Source organism: Zingiber officinale, chromosome 7A (assembly GCF_018446385.1).
Source record: "Zingiber officinale cultivar Zhangliang chromosome 7A, Zo_v1.1, whole genome shotgun sequence".
Taxonomy (NCBI): Eukaryota; Viridiplantae; Streptophyta; class Magnoliopsida; order Zingiberales; family Zingiberaceae; genus Zingiber; species Zingiber officinale.
The window spans coordinates 52951770-52973542 of record NC_055998.1 but is presented as its reverse complement, the minus strand read 5'-3'; positions in this window follow the sequence as shown (position 1 = coordinate 52973542).

Sequence of the window (21773 nt, the reverse complement as noted above, 5' to 3'; positions counted from 1 at the left end):
TCTTAGGGGAAAAACCTTGGATTTGGGGCCGAAGATGGAGGAGAGGGGACTGATGGTTTCGGTGAGGGAGAGGAAGAATGAGAGAAAATGAGAGAAAAATAAACTTCTCTTTTCTTGCTCCCTTTTATGTTAAGGGGGAAGAGGTAGCAAAATTGATTTTTGCTTTCCTTCTCCCTTAGCCTTTTTTTTCTATTTCCTATTTATTTTATTTATTCATTTATTCTTACCATTCATGATGAAATAAGGGGGATTGAATCCTCTTAATTCCCTCTTTAAATTTTCGGCAAGAACAAAGAGGAAGAGGGAGAGAAAGGGAGGAAGGCAAGTTGCCTTTCTCTTGCTCCTTTCTTGTTCTCTTTTGGCTAGCTTTTACTCTTACCTTTATCATGAGTTTCCCTCCTTTGTTATCAACATCTTCTCTCTATCCCAATTGGTTTCTACTAATTAATTCTATGAAATATAATATAAGAGGTTCATGGTTCAATCCTTGACCTCCTCTTCTTTTTATTTCATTTTATTTCTTTTTGCTTCAACTCACTTCCTATTATTTTTCTAAGGAAAAATCCCACATTCATATATTTATCTTACAAGCTTAGTGGGTATTACAAAAGTAGAAGTGTCCTCTTTTATTTCCTCAAGAATAATTTTACTCATGGGCTTGTGGTTCATTACATAGTCCTCTTCTAAAAATCGAGCATTGGTGCTAATAATGACCTTCTGATCTTTAGGACTATAAAACAACTCACCTTTCATTCCTCTAGGATATCCCACGAACAAGCGAACTTCTGTACGTGATTCTAACTTATCAGTGTCTCCCTTCTGCATATGTGCTAGACTACCCCAAATCCGAATGTGTTTCAAACTAAGCTTACGTCCATTCCATAATTCTGTGGGAGTAAAGGGTATTAACTTAGAAGGTACCAAGTTCAGAATGTACACTGACGTTAACAGAGCATATCCCCAAAATGAATTTGGTAATTCTGAATAACTCATCATTGATCTAACTATTTCCATAAGAGTCATATTCCTTCGTTCTGCCACACCATTCTGTTGGGGTGTACCAGGTGTAGACAATTGGGATTGAATCCCGACCTCTGATAAGTAACTCCTAAACTCTCCTAAGAGGTACTCTCCACTACGGTCAGACCGTAGTCTTGATACTTTTACCATGATGTTTCTCCACATCAGCCTTGTACTCTTAGAACTTATCAAAGCGCTTAGACTTGCGGCGCATCAAGTAAATGTACATATATCTTGAATAGTCGTCTATAAAAGAGATAAAATATTCGAAACCACCTCTTGCCTGGATAGTCATAGGCCCACACATATCAGAATGAACCAATTCCAATACTTCTTTGACTCTATACCCCTTTCCCTTAAAAGGTCTCTTGGTCATTTTTCCTTCCAAGCAAGACTCGTAGGTCGGAATATTTTCCACTACCAATGAGTCCAAAGGTCCATCGGGTATTTACATTTGAATCCTAATCAAGTTAATATGACCCAACCTTAGATTCCAAAGATATGTTTGGTTTATTTCCAAAGGTTGTTTTCCCTTATTAGAATTAGAAGATGTGTTATTAATTTCCATTTGTTGCATCGTGAGAGTTATTGGATTAAGAATATACAAATTGTCAACCAACACACCATAACAGATAACCACCATATTTTTCTTGACAACCACTTTGTCATCAAAAGAAACAGAGTATCCTTCCATAAATAGTTTAGAAACTGAAATCAAGTTCTTTCTAAAATATGGTACGTAAAGACAATTTTTCAAAATCAAAGCTTTATTCCTATCTAAAGATAAATAAACATCTCCTACTGCAACAACCGCCACTCTCGTAGCATTGCCCATGTAGACAGTGATCTCCCCTTCATGTAGTCGTCGGGTTTCTTGGAACCCCTGCAATGAATTGCAGATATCAGTGGCTCCCGTTTTACCACACCAGGTACCGGTAGATAACACTGCTAAACATGTTTCAACAACTAATGAATAAGATATACCTTTATTGTTCTCCTTTTTGCGAGGGCAGTTCACCTTCCAATGTCCAGACTGCTTGCATGTGAAGCACTTGCCTTTCAGTTTCTTCACACCTGCCTGCGGCCCAGCCCCTTGAGGTCAAATCACTTTCTTTGCCGAACCAACTTGTTTCTTCTTCTTCTTTCCTCCTTTCGACTTTGAGGTAGAAACATTTTCAGCAATGTGAACTTGGGAACTTTGATGAAATAACCCTTCTGCCACTTGGAGTTCTGTCAGAAGTTCCGCCAATGAATAAACTCTTTTGTTCATGTTGTAATTCAGGCGGAACTACTCAAAACTTTTGGGCATCATTTAGAGAATGATATTGACCTGGGTTTCCCCATCGATTTTAACTCCAAGGACTTCCATCTCATTCAAATGAGCCATCATTTTGAGGATATGATCCCTCACGGGTGTCCCCTTAGTCATGGTGGTCATAATTAAGTTTCTCATGGCCTCCTGCCTGGCAGCCTGATTCTGGTGTCCGAAGAGTTCCTTGAGATTGAGCATCATGTCATAGGCAGTGGGTGGGCCTGATGCTGATGTTGCAACACATTTGACATAGAAGCCAAAATGTAACACCGTGCCATCTCATCTGCCTTGACCCATTTCCTATGTCTCTCTATCTCCTCTTCACTAGAATCCTTATCAGGCATGCTAGGACAGAACTCAAAAAGTACAAACTTATATTCTTCAGCAGTTAAGATAATGTCCAAGTTTCGTTTCCAATCAATATAATTTGGACCAGTAAGTTTATTTTCTTTTAAATTAACAGCAAGAGGATTGAAAGCCATTTCAAAATTCTGAGAATCATAAAATAAAATATTTGATCAAAACTTTAGAATTTAAAATAATATTGATTCCTCAAATAATATACTTTAAATTCACCAACACCTCAAAACACCGTGAATTTCGTATGCCACGATAATGTGGACGTATACTAATTCAAACATTTGTGAGAGGAGGTTTTATCCATTAATTTTATTATCTTATCAACCTAACTTTATGACAAATAAAATTAATAGTTGCTTCATCTTCGGTCACACAAATAATAGCAGTGAATCCGATGGGGAGGATACTATTAAATGCGCCTAAGTATATACTATTACTTGATACTTAGTCCATTAATTAGGATTGTGCTCCTTCAGATGAAGAAGACCGCACATACCTAAATAATTTCCTTTAATCATCCATAATGAAGTTTGATCTAGTGATCCGCAAACAAACTCATCTGATATGGAGGAAGGCACTTAAAGCCAATGCGCAAGTTTGAGTGCATCACTTACAAACCAGTAATGGAGACCGTGGGATTTATTTAATTAATCCCTCTCCTACTTAGTTATTTAAATCAAGGAATTTTAACATGTACACACATCACAGCACACAGCATCACAACACATAGCATCACAACACATAAAACAGCATATAAAGGCAATAAATATGAAAATAAAATTTCCAACTATTATGGCCTCATCCAACGCTGTCCTCCAATATGCCGCCAATGGATCAAACCGTTGCATATGCCGACAATGGATCAAGCCATCGCATCTATCTTGCTTCCTTCTTCGCCGTGCCTGCAGCCCTCAAAATAACACCATGCATGGCAAGGATACAAGATGCAACAAAAGAATAAAATTTTACATTTATCGATCCTATATTCCACAAAGAAATTTACATGTAATCTAGATCGAACAAAATGTAAAAAATAATACGACAACCGACCATATTTAATTATTACAATCATGCACACAAAACAACCTCGACATGTCCGAGGTTGCAAATCACACACAAACACACAAAGCCATAATAGTTGGATTTAGGATGCCTGTAACCACAGAGTTAATCTTTCTTGCACATTCTATTATTATCCGGCCTAAACTTATGTATGAGCAGTGCATAATTTAACCGAAAACCAATCACACAGAATCAGAAAACTTGCTCTGATACCACTTGAAGGCGCTGGAATTCCATTCTTTTTAAATTTCCCTATACAAAAAATTATACAAGAACAAAACTTTTTCTAGCAACCCACACGTTCGATCAATCATGTGTTTGATCAATCAAGTAAGTTCTTGAATGATCAAAGTGTTAGAATGTATACTAAAAGCCTAGCTTTTTGTATAAACATTTATTTTGAAATGAGAATCACATTGGTCAAATGTTTGCATTTAGTTAAATGCAGTTATCTATTTAATTTATATTGTAGATAACATGGTGTGTGGTGTCACATAGAAGATCATGTTATCAGTTCCTTTTAAACTATAAATAGAAGTTTACAACCAAGATGGATTGGGACAAACCATTGGAATGACTGTAGTGTAATTTGGTACTAATTTATCTTGACTATAAAATTACACTAATACACTATGTGTGTATAGAGCAGGACCATTTGAGGTTGTTCCTTTTATACTGACTGCATAAAAGAATAGAACTTCTGTTATTATAGATGTGTATACTCTTAATCCCGATATAATAACAATCACATGTACTTAGTATTTATTTCTTTAATTTATCAAAGGGTAAGATTTATTTGTTAAATCAATAGGCCTGATAAGTTAGAAAATAATATTATTTATATGGTGTGTTGTTGATTATAGAAGGAAATTATGTCCTATTTATTAGGATGATGATGTCCCTTTGAGGACCTCATAAGGATTGTCATATAAACCCTGCAGGTGGACTTAGTTCCGACATGACAATGAAGTTGAGTGGTACTACTCTTGGAGCTAGATGTTAATTAAGTGAGTTGTCAGTAATTCATTTAATTAATAGATATTCGATATCTTAAAAACAAGGAGATTAACGCACTCATGATAAGAAGGAGACCATAATGTAATATGGGATTGATGCGATAGTTCAATAATAACTCTTTAATGGTATGAGTTATTATTGATGAACTTGAGTTGGGTGTTCGGGTCGAACATAGGAAGCTCAAGCTCATCAGGAGGCAAAAACCAATTCCTCCTCTAGGTCCCTATTGTAGCCTCTATGTATACAACCTCGCATTCACCCAAGTCATCCTTATGGCCGACCACATCCTTGCTTGGTGCCCAAGCAAGGGGCCGACCACCCCTTGCTTGGTGCCAAAGCAAGGGGCCGGCTAAGATGTGTTTAAAAGTGAGGTTTTAATTTTTTAAATCTTTCTTTTTGTATCTATCTACAATGTCTTAAAAGAGAGATTTTAAATTTTGAAAACTTTCCTTTTTTGAAGCCATCCATATGGTTTTAAAAGAAAGTTTAAATTTAAAAAATCTTTCCTTTTGTAGCCATCTACAATGGTTTAAAAGAGAGATTTTATTTTTGTTAAAACTTTCCTTTTTTGTAACCATGATTTAAAAGAGAGGTTTTAATTTTAAAAATCTTTTCTTTTTGTAGCCATCTACAATGTTTAAAAGAGGGATTTTTAATTTTAAAACTTTCCTTTTGTAGCCATCTACAATAGGAAATTTAAAAGAGAGATTTTAATTGTTGTTAAAATCTTTCCTTTTCAGCCATTACCAAGGATTATAAAAGAGGATAGATGATGCCTTAGAGAAAATAATCATCTATACAATTTCTATTCCTTTTCTATTCTCCTTATGGCCGTCCCCCTCATATTCTTATTCTCCCCTTGCTTTCTCACCTAAGGCCAGTGGCATCAAGAGGCTTCAACCATCTTGTGGCCGGTGGGTTGCAAGGAAGAAAGAAGAACAAGAGGTGGTGTTCCTAGCTTTGATCCCTTGGTGGCCGAAAGTCTTGGAAGAAAGAAGGACTTGGGTGGTTTTTGCGTCTTGGTAGATCGTCGCCCACACGACGTCCAAGAGGAGGAGAGGAATACAATAGAAGATCAAGAGGTTTTTAAGCTACAAAGAAAGGTATAACTAGTTAATTGTTTCTGCTGTGTACTAATTTATTTTTCCTTTGTATGGATCATGAAGTACTAACACAAGAGGCTAGCGATCTTGTGCTTTGATTGAGGTCTTTGTAGTTTAACCTAGGGATTATTGTAAGGAGTTTAAATATTCAATTTCTTTGAAAGGCTTTGACTAGGAAGTGGTGAATGATCCCATACCCAAAAGGGCGAGTGCCTTGCCAACGGCCTAAAAGTCAATCCTTGAAATAGATATTTAATCAACTTCTGTAATATGATTTAACTTCTGATAAACACATGGGTTAAACTTAGATTAATAATGTTAAGTTTCATTTGCAACCCAAGTTTAACTTTTGAAAAGCACATGGGTTGCTTGGAAAAGTTCTGTGCTTGTAGAAATTTTTATACAGGGGAAACAAAACGAAATTCCGAGTAGCACCTACAATTGGTATCAGAGCTAGTTTTCTGCCTCTATGTGTTTGGTGTTCAGTTAAATTATGCACTTTTGATATATAAATTTAGGCAGGATAATAGTAGAATGTGTAAATAGATTAACTTTGTGGTTACATGCATCCTAGTTCCAACTAGTATGGCCCTATTGTGTTTGTGTGTGATTTAGACCTTCAGGCGTGTCGAGGGTATTTTATGTGTGTGCATGATTGTAATTATTAAATACAGCAGGAGATGTATTAGTTTTAGAATTTTACATTCTGTTCGATCTAGATTACATGTACATTTCCTTGTGGAATATAGGATCGATAAATGTAAAATTTTATTTTTGTCGCGGATCGTATCCTTGCAAGGCGTGGTGCTATTTGAGGACCAGATGCATAGTGGAAAAGGAAGCTAGATAGATGCGACGACATGACCCGTTGGCGGCGGCTAGGGTTGGAGGCACACGAAGGACAACTATGGATGAGGCCATAATAGTTGGAAAATTATTTTTCATATTTATTACCTTTTATGTTGTTTATATGTGTTGTGTGTGTGTGCATGTTAAAATTCCTCATTTTAAATAACTAAGTGGGAGAGGAATTATTTAAATTCCACGGTCTCCATTACTAGTTTGTAAGTGATGCATTCAAACTTGCGCGTTGACTTTGAGTGCCTTCCTCCACATCGGATGAGTTTGTTTGTGGATCACTAGATCAAACTCCCTTTATAGATGATTATAGAAAATTATTTAGGTTTATGTGATATTCTCCATCTGAAGGGGCATAATCCTATTTAATGGACAAAGTATAAAGTAATGATATACACTTAGGCGCATTTAATAGTATCCTCCCCATCGGAGTCACTGCTATTATTTATGTGATCGAAGAAAAATCAACTATTAATTTTATTTGTCATAAAGTTAGGTTGATAAGATAATAAAATTAATGAGTAAACCCCCCTCTTACAAATATTTGAATTTGTATATGTCCACACTATCGTGGCATACAAAATTCACGGTGTTTTAAGGTGTTGGTGAATTTAAATGATATTGTTTGAGGAATCAATATTATTTTAAATTATAAAGTTTTGACCAAATATTTTGTGATTCTTAGGATTTCAAATGGCTTTCAATCCTCTTGCTGTTATATTGAAAGAAAACAAACTTACTGGTCCCAATTACATTGATTGGAAACGAAACTTGGACATTGTCTTAATTGTTGAAGGTTACAAGTTAGTACTTTTTGAGATCTGTCCAAGCCTGCCTAATAGCAATTCTAGTGAAGAGGAGATTGAGTATCATAAGAAATGGGTCAGGGCAGATGAGATGGCGTGGTGTTACATTTTGACTTCTATGTTAAATACGCTGCAACATCAACATCAGGCCATCCTACTACTTATGACATGATGTGCAATCTTAAGGAACTCTTCGGACACCAGAATCGGGTTGCTTGCCAGGAAGCTATGAGAAACTTGATGATGACCACCATGACTGAGGGGATGTAACGCCCCACCCTTCTTACCCAACCAAAGGCGGCGCTACGTTCTTATACTACTTACGTACATGTTTTACTATAACAGCGGAAGAATAAAAACTTTAAAGAATTTAATTTATTAAGCATAATATCACATATTCTGATTTGTTCAAATATTGATTCTATAACTAATCATATTAATTTGTCCGAATCGTTCTTTGCCGAGCCACCACCACACACATCACTATCTGCTCCTCCTGCTGCTCCGTTGTTCCGAATATCCGTCCCCCATATCTGCGGTACAAGGAAAGTAAGCTATGAGCACTCATGGCTCAGTAAGTTCCTTTCCTACTCACTGAAACCGAAAATCATCGTATATCAATATCATGCGTAATATCATAAGCATACAACATACAAGGGTATCATATTCATATCATATTATCACATGACATTATATCTAATCATCAGATAATTCAAGTACATATGTAGGCAATGCATCATGAATTTGAAAACTTATACTAATAAGTACTTGAAATTAATATCATCATTAAGGGGATTCCGGTTTGTACCACATACATAATACGCGCGCTTCATAGGTAGGTCCAAGGTAGCAAGTCTTGAACCCTATCATGCATACATACTAGGCCCGAGTCTTACTCCATCGACCTAGGACATTCAGAGGCCCATTTCTGACGAGGCCCGAGTCTTATTCCATCGACCCCGGGGCGTTTACGGAGCCCACCCATGGTACAAACCCATACAAAAATAACTTATCATGCATAACTATCATATCATGTCCTTAACAATCTTTCATGCATTTCTTTTCATTATGTATAGCATTTCCTATGCTATCACATATCATGGCATATTACATAACATAATTTCATTTCTTCATTTTGTATAGCATTTCCTTATGCTATCACATATCATGGCATATTACATAACATTATGTATAGCATTTCCTATGCTATCACATATCATGGCATATAACATAATTTAATTTTCTCCTCATTATGTTTAGCATTTCCTATGCTATCACATATCATGGCATATTACATAACATTATGTATAGCATTTCCTATGCTATCACATATCATGGCATATAACATAATTTCATTTTCTCCTCATTATGTTTAGCATTTCCTATGCTATCACATATCATGGCATATTACATAACATTATGTATAGCATTTCATAGAAGGAACCTTGCACTAGTTCAGTTAGACAATAATCTTACTCACCTCTTTAAAATATTTTTGGTTGAAATCCTAAGGTTAGATACTCCTCTGATCATACATCATATCAATATAAAATCATGGAAAGGAATCCTTCTACATAGCATAGAAAATCTTATCATGAAATGAGGTCTTGTTTAAATCATCCTAGATTTGAAAACCTTTTCTTTAGCCGAATTTTCTTAAATTCTTTCCTAGGTTTTCTAATCCTTATAAATCCGAAAATCACATAAAAGCCTTGTACCACAGGTGAGGGAAGCTTACCTTCTTCGCTTAAGTTTCCTAGATTTGAGAACTTGCTTGGGGACCTTTCTTCCTTGCTTGCTTGCTCGGCACCAATGGAGGAGAAGAGTGGCTAGGTCTTTTGGTGGAGAGGAGGAGGGAGAAGAGACCTCTTCCTCTTGTGTTGCTCGGCAACAACAAGAAAGAAAAGAGGGAGGGAGTGAGGAGGAAGAAGAGGTTTCTTCCTCTTGTGTTGCTCGGCAACAAGAAGAAGAAAGGAGGAAGGGAGAGGGTTTTCGGCACCCAAGGGAGGAGAGGAGGAAAGTGAGTGAGGATGAAGTTGAAGTCACCCCTCCATGCCTATTTATACTAAAATGAGGGGAGGAAACTTGTCTTGATTCATCCTCCTTATTTACTTCTCTTCTTAATGTTAAGAATATTCTAGAGAAGATGCTTCTTGAGTTCTCCCTTAATTTCTCTCTTTTCTTTCCTTTAATTAAAATTCCTATCTCTCCTCTTACAATATCCTCTCCTATCCCACTTGGTTAACACATGCATGTATCCACAAGAGAACCAAGGATCAAAACTTGGTTATGTATATTTTTACTTCTTTTTACTCCCTTTTCCTTTTTAGTAAAAAGAATCCTTTCTTATTCTTAACTACTTAGTCCTCTCTCTCCTTATCAATAATTCTCCTATCCCCTTTGGTATCCTATACATGTTCCTTACAAGAGATCCAAGGTTCAATCTCTCTTCTAACGTTTTATTTTCTTTTGTACATAATAATTCATATATTACCCTATTATGCATTATGCATAAATATTTCATACATGTATTCATATTTCTTCCTTTTGTCTACATTAATTCCATACATTATAAATCATGCATAGATGATTTATATTCTCAACTTTATTTTCTTTCATAATCATCTAAATCCTTCCCATCGTAACATTCAACGTAGACTATCTACACATTCTTTTCATTACATTCGTACTCTCATTGCCCTTACTTTATCTAGGCTTTCTAGGGGTGTTACAAACTCCCCTACTTATTGAAAGTTCGTCCCCGAACTTAGAATAACAATTTCAGCATATCGGGTTCATCCGTGAACTCGAGGTATTCGCCAAAATATTCTACATCCTCGGGATCGTATTCGAATGGGATATAGTCCATTTCTACAAGATTTTAAAGATTCATTATTTCTCTTATGTTATAGCCTAAGGTTCTTGTATCTAGGCTACCATTCATGCATCCTACTTATCATCATGCACTATTCTCTAGGGTATAACTTAAGGTATCCTTCCTAGGCTATCATTCATGTATCTTAGAGTATCATACTATTTTGCATACAAATAAATTATGCAACTGTACTTACTTGGAGTGGCAGGAAGGAGCTTGATGTGTGTATAGTGAGCTGGCAAAACCTAGCTCTGATACCACCTGTAACGCCCCACCCTTCTTACCCAACCAAAGGCGGCGCTACGTTCTTATACTACTTACGTACATGTTTTACTATAACAGCGGAAGAATAAAAACTTTAAAGAATTTAATTTATTAAGCATAATATCACATATTCTGATTTGTTCAAATATTGATTCTATAACTAATCATATTAATTTGTCCGAATCGTTCTTTGCCGAGCCACCACCACACACATCACTATCTGCTCCTCCCGTTGCTCCTCTAGTTCATCCAGTTTTTCTTTCTTTATCTGCGGTACAAGGAAAGTAAGCTATGAGCACTCATGGCTCAGTAAGTTCCTTTCCTACTCACTGAAACCGAAAATCATCGTATATCAATATCATGCGTAATATCATAAGCATACAACATACAAGGGTATCATATTCATATCATATTATCACATGACATTATATCTAATCATCAGATAATTCAAGTACATATGTAGGCAATGCATCATGAATTTGAAAACTTATACTAATAAGTACTTGAAATTAATATCATCATTAAAGGGGATCCCGGTTTGTACCACATACATAATACGCGCGCTTCATAGGTAGGTCCAAGGTAGCAAGTCTTGAACCCTATCATGCATACATACTAGGCCCGAGTCTTACTCCATCGACCTAGGGCATTCAGAGGCCCATTACTGACGAGGCCCGAGTCTTACTCCATCGACCCCGGGGCGTTTACGGAGCCCACCCATGGTACAAACCCATACAAAAATAACTTATCATGCATAACTATCATATCATGTCCTTAACAATCTTTCATGCATTTCTTTTCATTATGTATAGCATTTCCTATGCTATCACATATTATGGCATATTACATAACATAATTTCATTTCTTCATTTTGTATAGCATTTCCTTATGCTATCACATATCATGGCATATTACATAACATTATGTATAGCATTTCCTATGCTATCACATATCATGGCATATAACATAATTTCATTTTCTCCTCATTATGTTTAGCATTTCCTATGCTATCACATATCATGGCATATTACATAACATTATGTATAGCATTTCCTATGCTATCACATATCATGGCATATAACATAATTTCATTTTCTCCTCATTATGTTTAGCATTTCCTATGCTATCACATATCATGGCATATTACATAACATTATGTATAGCATTTCATAGAAGGAACCTTGCACTAGTTCGGTTAGACAATAATCTTACTCACCTCTTTAAAATATTTTTGGTTGAAATCCTAAGGTTAGATACTCCTCTGATCATACATCATATCAATATAAAATCATGGAAAGGAATCCTTCTACATAGCATAGAAAATCTTATCATGAAATGAGGTCTTGTTTAAATCATCCTAGATTTGAAAACCTTTTCTTTAGCCGAATTTTCTTAAATTCTTTCCTAGGTTTTCTAATCCTTATAAATCCGAAAATCACATAAAAGCCTTGTACCACAGGTGAGGGGAAGCTTACCTTCTTCGCTTAAGTTTCCTAGATTTGAGAACTTGCTTGGGGACCTTTCTTCCTTGCTTGCTTGCTCGGCACCAATGGAGGAGAAGAGTGGCTAGGTCTTTTGGTGGAGAGGAGGAGGAGAAGAGACCTCTTCCTCTTGTGTTGCTCGGCAACAACAAGAAAGAAAAGAGGGAGGGAGTGAGGAGGAAGAAGAGGTTTCTTCCTCTTGTGTTGCTCGGCAACAAGAAGAAGAAAGGAGGAAGGGAGAGGGTTTTCGGCACCCAAGGGAGGAGAGGAGGAAAGTGAGTGAGGATGAAGTTGAAGTCACCCCTCCATGCCTATTTATACTAAAATGAGGGGAGGAAACTTGTCTTGATTCATCCTCCTTATTTACTTCTCTTCTTAATGTTAAGAATATTCTAGAGAAGATGCTTCTTGAGTTCTCCCTTAATTTCTCTCTTTTCTTTCCTTTAATTAAAATTCCTATCTCTCCTCTTACAATATCCTCTCCTATCCCACTTGGTTAACACATGCATGTATCCACAAGAGAACCAAGGATCAAAACTTGGTTATGTATATTTTTACTTCTTTTTACTCCCTTTTCCTTTTTAGTAAAAAGAATCCTTTCTTATTCTTAACTACTTAGTCCTCTCTCTCCTTATCAATAATTCTCCTATCCCCTTTGGTATCCTATACATGTTCCTTACAAGAGATCCAAGGTTCAATCTCTCTTCTAACGTTTTATTTTCTTTTGTACATAATAATTCATATATTACCCTATTATGCATTATGCATAAATATTTCATACATGTATTCATATTTCTTCCTTTTGTCTACATTAATTCCATACATTATAAATCATGCATAGATGATTTATATTCTCAACTTTATTTTCTTTCATAATCATCTAAATCCTTCCCATCGTAACATTCAACGTAGACTATCTATACATTCTTTTCATTACATTCGTCCTCTCATTGCCCTTACTTTATCTAGGCTTTCTAGGGGTGTTACAGGGGACACCTGTAAGGGATCATATCTTCAAAATGATGGCTCTTTTGAATGAGATGGAAGTCCTTGGAGCAGAAATCGATGGGGAAACATAGGTCGACATCATTCTCCAAACGTTGTCTAAAAGTTTTGAGCAGTTCTGCCTGAACTACAACATGAACAAAAGGGTTTATATGTTGGTGTATAAGGGCTATTTCATCAAAGTTCTCAAATTCACATTGCTAAAAATGTTTTTGCTTCTAAGACGAAAGACAGAAAGAAGAAAAAGAAATAAGTTGGTTCAACAAAGAAAGTGAATCAATCTCTAGGGACTGGGCCGCATGCAGGTGTGAAGAAGTCAAAAAGCAAGTGCTTCACATGCAAGCAATCTGGACATTAGAAAGTGGACTATCCTCGCAAAAAGGAGAACAATAAAGGTATATCTTATTCTCTAGTGGTTGAAACATGCTTAGTGGTGTTATCTACAAGTACCTGATGTTTAGATACGGGAGCCACTTATCATGCCTGCAATTCATTGCAGGGGTTCCAGGAAACTCGATGACTACATAAAGGGGAGATTATCGTCTACATGGGCAATGCTACAAAAGTGGCGGTTGTTGCAGTGGGAGATGTTTATTTATCTTTTGATAGAAATAAAACATTGATTTTGAGAAATTGTCTTTACGTACCATGTTTTAGAAAGAACTTGATTTCAGTTTCTAAACTATTTATGGATGAATATTCTGTTTCTTTTGATAACAAAGTAGTTGTCAAGAAAAATAGGGTAGTTATCTGTTCTGGTACGTTGGTTGGCAATTTATATACTCTAAATCCAATAACTTCCATGATACAAGAAATAGAAATTAATAACACATCTTCTAATTCTAATAAGAGAAAGCAACCTTTGAAAATAAACCAAACATATCTTTGGCATTTAAGGCTTGGTCATATTAACTTGAGTAGGATTCAAAGGCTAATAGCCGATGGACCTTTGGGTTCATTAGTGGTGGAAAATTTTTCAACCTGCGAATTTTGCTTGGAAGGAAAAATGACCAAGAGACCTTTTAAGGCCAAGGGGTATAGAGCCAAAGATGTGTTGGAATTGGTTCATTTTGATTTGTGTGGACCTATGACTATCCAAGCAAAAGGTGGTTTCTAATATTTTGTCTCTTTTATAAACGACTATTTGAGATACGAGTACATTTACTTGATGCGCCGCAAGTTTGAGTGCTTTGATACGTTCAAAGAATACAAGGCTGATGTGGAGAAACGTCATGGTAAAGGTATCAAGACACTACGGTCTGATCGTGGTGGCGAGTATCTCTTAGGAGAGTTTAGGAGTTACTTATCAGAGGTTAGGATTCAATCCCAACTATCTACACCTGGTACACCCCAACAGAATGGTGTGGCAGAACGAAGAAATATGACTCTTATGGAAATGGTTAGATCAATGATGAGTTATTTAGAATTACCAAATTCATTTCGGGGATATGCTCTGGAAATGACAGTGTACATTATGAACTTGGTACCTTCTAAGTCAGTAACCTCTACTCCCACAGAATTGTGGAATGGGCATAAGCCTAGTCTAAAACATATTCAGATTTAGGGTAGTCCAACACATATGTTGAAGGGAGATGCTGATAAGTTGGAATCACGTACAAAAGTTCGCTTGTTTGTGGGTTATCCTAAAGGAACGAAAGGTGGTTTATTTTATAGTCCTAAAGATCAGAAGGTCATTGTTAACACCAATGCTTGATTTTTAGAAGAGGACTATGTAATGGACCACAAGCCCATGAGTAAAATTATTCTTGAGAAAATAAGAGAAGACACATCTACTTTAGTACCAACGGTACAAGATGAGATACCATAAGAAACTGCAACACGTGTCACAAATGATGCATAATTACAAGTAGTGCCTCGTCGTAATGGGAGGGTTGTTAGACAACCTGATAGATTCATGTTTTTGAGAGAATCATTGGACTTGATCCTTGGTGAACATGAACCTGATTCCTGGATATATGATGTAGCACTCCAAGATAAAGATGCAACATCTTGGTAAAGTGTAATGAATTCTGAAATAGAATTTATGTACTCTAATCAGGTCTGGGAGCTTGTAGAACCACCAAATGGTGTAAAAGCTATTAGATGTAAATGAGTCTATAAAAGAAAAAGAGGGACAGACGGGAAGGTGGAAACCTTCAAAGCAAGGCTTGTTTCAAAAGGGTATACTCAGAAAGAGGGAATCGATTATGATGAAACCTTTTCGCCGGTAGCCATGCTTTAGTCTATCCGGATTCTTTTATCTATTGTCGCTCATATGGATTATGAGATTTTGGAAAATGGATGTCAAGATAGCTTTCCTTAATGGAAGTCTTGAAGAAAATATCCATATGAAGCAACCAGAAGGATTCATTGCGAAGGACAAAGAGCATCTTGTATGTAAGCTCAATTGGTCTATCTAGGGATTGAAGCAAGCTTTGAGATCTTGGAACATCCCGTTTAATGAAATGATCCAGTCTTATGAATTTATTCAGTGTCTGGATGAGTCTTGTGTATACAAGAAGAGTGACAGAAATGTGGTGTTATTTCTTCTACTATACGTAGATAACATTTTGCTCATTGACAACAATGTCAAAGTGTTGTCAGACGTAAGTGTATGGTTGTCCAAGCAGTTTGATATGAAGGATTTGAGAGAATGTGGATATATTCTTGAGATCAAAGTAATAAGGGATCGTAAGAAAAGAATGTTGTGCTTATACCAAGCTTCATACATCAATACTATTCTAGCTCGTTTTAGCATGCAAAACTCCAACAATGGTTTTCTACCTTTTCGACATGGAGTACCTTTATCTAAAGAGATGTCTCCTAAAACATCAAAGGAAATAGAGGACATGAAGGCAGTTCTTTATGCTTCAGTTGTTGGAAGCCTAATGTATGCGATGCTATGTACGAGATCAGTTATATGTTTTGCCGTGGGCATGGTTAGCATATATCAAAGTAACCCAGGACAAGGACATTGGATTGCCATAAAGCATATATTGAAGTACCTGAAAAGGATTAGAGATTATATGTTAGTTTACCAGGCGGATGATTTGTTCCTTGTGGGTTACACGGATTCAGACTTCCAATCAGATAGGGATAGTAGTAAATCAACCTCGGGGTATGTGTTTACTTTGGAAGGTGGAGCCATAGAATGGAGGAGTGTTAAGTAGAAATGTGTTTCGGACTCCACCATGGAAGCTGAGTATGTGGCAGCTTTTGAGGCAGCCAAAGAAGCTGTATGGCTCAGAAACTTCTTGATGGACTTGGATATGATTCATGGTTTGCCCAAAATTATCACAATTTATTGTGATAATAGTGGTGCAGTAGTAAACTCAAAGGAACCACGAGCCCATAAGGCAAGTAAACACATTGAGCGCAAGTACTACCTGATACAAGACATCGTAAAGCGAGGAGAAGTTGTTGTCGCTAATATTGCATCAGAAGATAACCTGGCAGATCCTTTCACTAAGGCCCTTCCAACGAGAGCTTTTGATGGGCATGTTGAGGGGATGGGGATCAGATGTATGGCAGCATATATGGCAGCATAGTCTTTTAGTATAAGTGGGAGATTGTTAAAATGTATACTAACAACCTAGCTTTTTGTATAAATATTTATTTTGAAATGAGAATCACATTGGTCAAATGTCTACATTTAGTTAAATGCAGTTATCCATTTAATTTATATTATAGATAACATGATGTGTGTAGTCACATAGAAGATCATGTTATCAGTTCTTTATAAATTATAAATAGAAGCTCACAACCAAGATGGATTGGGACAAACCATTGGAATGGTTGTAGTGTAATTTGGTACTAATTTATCTTGACTATAAAATTACACTAGTACACTATGTGTGTATAGAGCAGGACCATTTGAGGTTATTTCTTTTATACCGACTGCATAAAAGTATAGAATCTCTGTTATAATGGATGTGCGTACCCTTAATCTCGATATAATAACAAGCACATGTACTTAGTATTTATATCTTTAATTTATCAAAGGGTGAGATTTATTCGTTAAATCAATAGGCTCGATAAGTTGGGAAATAATATTATTTATATGGTGTGTTGTTGATTATAAAAGGAAATTGTGTCCTATTTATTAGGATGATGATGCCCCCTTGAGGAGCTCATAAGGATTGTCATGTAAACCCTGCAGGTGGACTTAGTTCCGACATGACAATGAAGTTGAATGGTACTACTCTTGTAGCTAGATGTTAATTAAGTGAGTTGTCAGTAACTCATTTAATTAATGGACATTTGATATCTTAAACACAGGGAGATTACACACTCATGATAAGAAGGAGACCATAATGTAATATGGGATTGGTGCGGTAGTTCAATAATAACTATTTAGTGGTATGAATTATTATTGATAAACTTGAGTTGGGTGTTCGGGTCGAACACAGGAAAGCTCATCAAGAGGCTAAAACCAATTCCTCCTCTAGGTCTCTGTTGTAGCCTCTAAGTATAAAGCCTCGCATCCACCCAAGTCATCCTTATGGCCGGCCAAATCCTTGCTTGGTGCCCAAGCAAGGGGCCGACCAAAATGGGGTTAAAAGTGAGTTTTTAATATTTTAAATCTTTCTTTTTGTAGCCATCTACAATGTTTTAAAAGAGAGATTTTAAATTTTAAAAACTTTCCTTTTTTGAAGCCATTCACATGGTTTTAAAAGAGAGTTTTAAATTAAAAAAATCTTTCCTTTTGTAGGCATCTACAATGATTTAAAAGAGATATTTTATTTTTGTTAAAACTTTCCTTTTTTGTAACCATGATTTAAAATAGATATTTTAATTTTAAAAATCTTTCCTTTTTTAGCCATCTACAATGTTTAAAAGAGGGATTTTTAATTTTAAAACTTTCCTTTTGTAACCATCTACAATAGAAAATTTAAAAGAGAGATTTTAATTGTTGTTAAAATCTTTTCTTTTTAGCCTTTACCAAGGATTATAAAAGAGGATAGATGGTGTCTTAGAGAAAATAATCATCTAGACAATTTCTATTCCTCTTCTATTCTCCTTGTGGTCGACCCCCTCATATTCTTATTCTCCCCTTGCTTTCTCACCTAAGACCGGCGACATCAAGAGGCTTCAACCATCTTATGGCCGGTGGGTTGCAAGGAAGAAAGAAGAACAAGAGGTGGTGTTCCTAACTTTAATCCCTTGGTGGCTGAAAGTCTTGGAAGAAAGAAGGACTTGGGTGGTTTTTGCATCTTGGTAGATCGTCGCCCACACGACGTCCAAGAGGAGGAGAGGAATACAGTAGAAGATCAAGAGGTTTTTAAGCTACAAAGAAAGGTATAACTAGTTAATTGTTTTCGTTGTGTACTAATTTATTTTTCCTTTGTAAGGATCTTGAAGTACCAACACAAGATGCTAGCGATCTTGTGCTTTGATTGAGGTCTCTGTAGTTTAACCTAGGGATTACTGTAAGGAGTTTAAATATTCAATTTCTTTGAAAGGCTTTGACTAGGAAGTGGTGGATGATCCCATACCCAAGAAGGTCGAGTGCCTCGCCAACGACCTGGAAGCCAATCATTGAAATAGATATCGAATCAACTTCTGTAATATGGTTTAACTTGTAACGACCACCCTTCTCACTATACTATACTACTCTCTAAGGATGACCGTTACTTAACTACTAACTCTACTTAACCGGTATGATCGAAATCACGAGGAGTCTCTACCCAAAACTTTCGACAGAGTCTCCCCTGTACCGGTGACCTTTAACTGGGATACAGACATAGTATATATCAGCTATAGGCGGCTGGAACATTTATCAAACACCCATACAGTTAAATAAGTATCAAATACACAAATATCTACTTACTAAACCGAACTCATCCTACATACAACATAGAACAATAATAAACTTGAATGGCATGGAGTGTAAAGTACAGTCTCAAATGTTTACAATAACTAAAATGCGGAACTAAAAAAAATAAGGAAAGAGGACCAAAGGAACTCTTTTCTAGTCCCAAGACTTCCATAGTCCTGGCATCACACATCATCTGCGCCACTTTGTCGCCTTCCTTTATCTGCAGTAAGAGGAAATGCAATCTATAAGCAAAATGCTTAGTAAGCACTATCTAACTCACAAAAACTCGATATGCATGTGAATATATTGAAAACTAAAACTGAATGCTCAAAAGAAAAACTACTCATGCTCATTTACTAGTAAATAAACAAACATACTGAAGTGATAATGTAAAATACCGGAAATAGGCGAATATGATTAAGGGAATTTTCCGGAATTTTTGGAAATTTTTCGGGAATTTTTCGGAGCTCGTACGGATAAGTTCACGGGGATAAAAACGGGGCCCAGAAAAAAAGCCTGTTTAGGCTACTCGATTTTAGCGAGGAAAAGATTATATATATATATATTCTTTTCCTTTTATTTTCTTATTTCTTTTTCCTTTGCTTTTGTCGCCGAACCCGAGCCGTCCCCGCACCCTTCCTTCTTCTCCCCGACGCCGCCGCGTGCCTTCTCCTTCGGTGCCCTAACCGCCGGCCACGGCGGTTCCTCTCTTTATCTTCTCCTCTTCTCGGTGAAGCCGAGCCTTTCTTCCTCGCCGCCACCCACTTCCTTTTCTTCCTCACTGATTCTGTGCCCTAGCCGCCAGCACCCGAGCCGCCGGCTCTCGGTTCCCGATCGCGACCCCGGTGTTTCCCTTGTGCCCGAGCACTGCCGACACCGAGCCTATCCCCTCTTCTGTCCCCTGTGCCCTAGCTAGTATCCGGCGTCGCACGAAACAGTGCCACCAGCCGGTCTCCTCTTCGACACTGCCGCTCTTCCTTCCCTCTGCACTGCTGCCGACCCTGGATTGGGTAACTCCAGCCGCGTGCCTTAGTCCCGAAACCGCCGTCGGCCACATCCTGGGCAGTGCCATCAAGTCGACAACTTTTCTGCCGAGTGCTGTCGATTCCCTGTTCTCGCATTGTGCCCTAAATCCGAGCAGATAAGGTGAGTTAGGTTGTGTAGGATCTATGATCTCCACTGATTGATCTTTTTTCTGATCAGTCTGATTTCAGCAGTGATCCCAGCTATGAGGTGAAGTTTTGTGCTGTGGTAGGACAGTCACTCCATGCAGTGGCTATTGGTTCTTGTAACGACGGTGAATTTGAGGTAAGGTTTAGGATTTTGAACTTCGAGTAGATTGATTATGTTTATGTTTGGAATAGGTAGATTTGATTAGCTTTAGACTTTTAATCTCATGTTATGATTAGGGTTAAGGAACTAACCCTGGTGGACCCATTGATTTTATTTAATTAGGGTTCATTAATTTTATTGGATGGATTAGTTGGATCCAATTTAGAACTTCTTAAATTGGATTAGAATTTAATTTGGCTAATTGTGGTATGATAGAATTAGCTAAACTAGACCTTATGTTTAATATACAGGACCTTGACGCGAGACGAGTATCTCGGAGTCAGATTTGGACCTTTCTATTTTCGGAGGCGGGTACTTTTGACTTTTTGTCTTTGATATGCTTAGTAATGGAATTAACATGTTGCATTAATTGTGTTTCTTATCTGTTTCGGTTAATCACTACCCAAATCTTTGTACGTGCTTGATTGATTGATTGATTTGCATCTCATGTATATTTTACCTGTTTATACATGCTTATAGGGGGTAGTGATATACCATGTTTGACCATGTTCAGGACCTATGTTTTATACCTTTTGTATACCTTTGGATTGTTTTGGATTCGTTGACCTTTGATGCATTTTTATATATATGTGGATTAGGTCAGGATATTCTTGTGGTTAGTGCCATGCACCATTTGCATGATTGCATGCTGTGCGATAGTCCGCTCCATTATTGTTGAGCACATCGCCAGTTACATGGATCTGCACACACCACCACTCATGGGTTAGTGGTCGATTCAGGCTGAGTGTGTTGCAGCAGGGACTCTGTTAGGCACCGTTGGTCCGCTCATGGGTAGTGTGACACAACGTGTTATCCGGCAGGGATTCCTCCCCGTCTTTGAGTACCGGGAGTTGAGAGCATTGCGCTCCCCCATCTATGATTTGGGGTAGGAGGATAGGTGTACTCCGACAGCATCCCGTCCACTCGGTCACTCATCAGGAGTAGTGACACGGTTGTCACAGCCCTACCCACTCAGCCTCACTTTTGTATGAGATGATCGACTGGCGTCAGGGGTGACCAGGACGCATCATTGGCATCATATGCATGATGCATTTATTGCTTGTGTTTGTGTTTGCTGCATTTATATGCTGCATATTGTTTGGATACCTATGTTTGACATGCATACAGGATTTCCTTATCCCTCGGACTGTTTGACCTTATACTCAGGACCTGGTTAGTACAGTATTCTCCTGTTTATTTCAGATGCATTCTTATCTTTCTTATCAGGAGACTGTACACATGATTAGTGCTAGGTGTTGTTTCTTTACTTTGCATATCAACTGTACCTACTGAGTGTTGGACTCACCCCGCCTCCATTGTTGATATTTTCAAGTTGATGCTGTCAGGAGGGAGTTCCAGTCGCTAGTCCTCACTGCACGTAGTGCTGGTCCTGCAGACCTCCAGGATATGTTTGGTTTTCTTTGGTTTCTTTTTGTTCTAGACTGTTTGAACTCGTTATG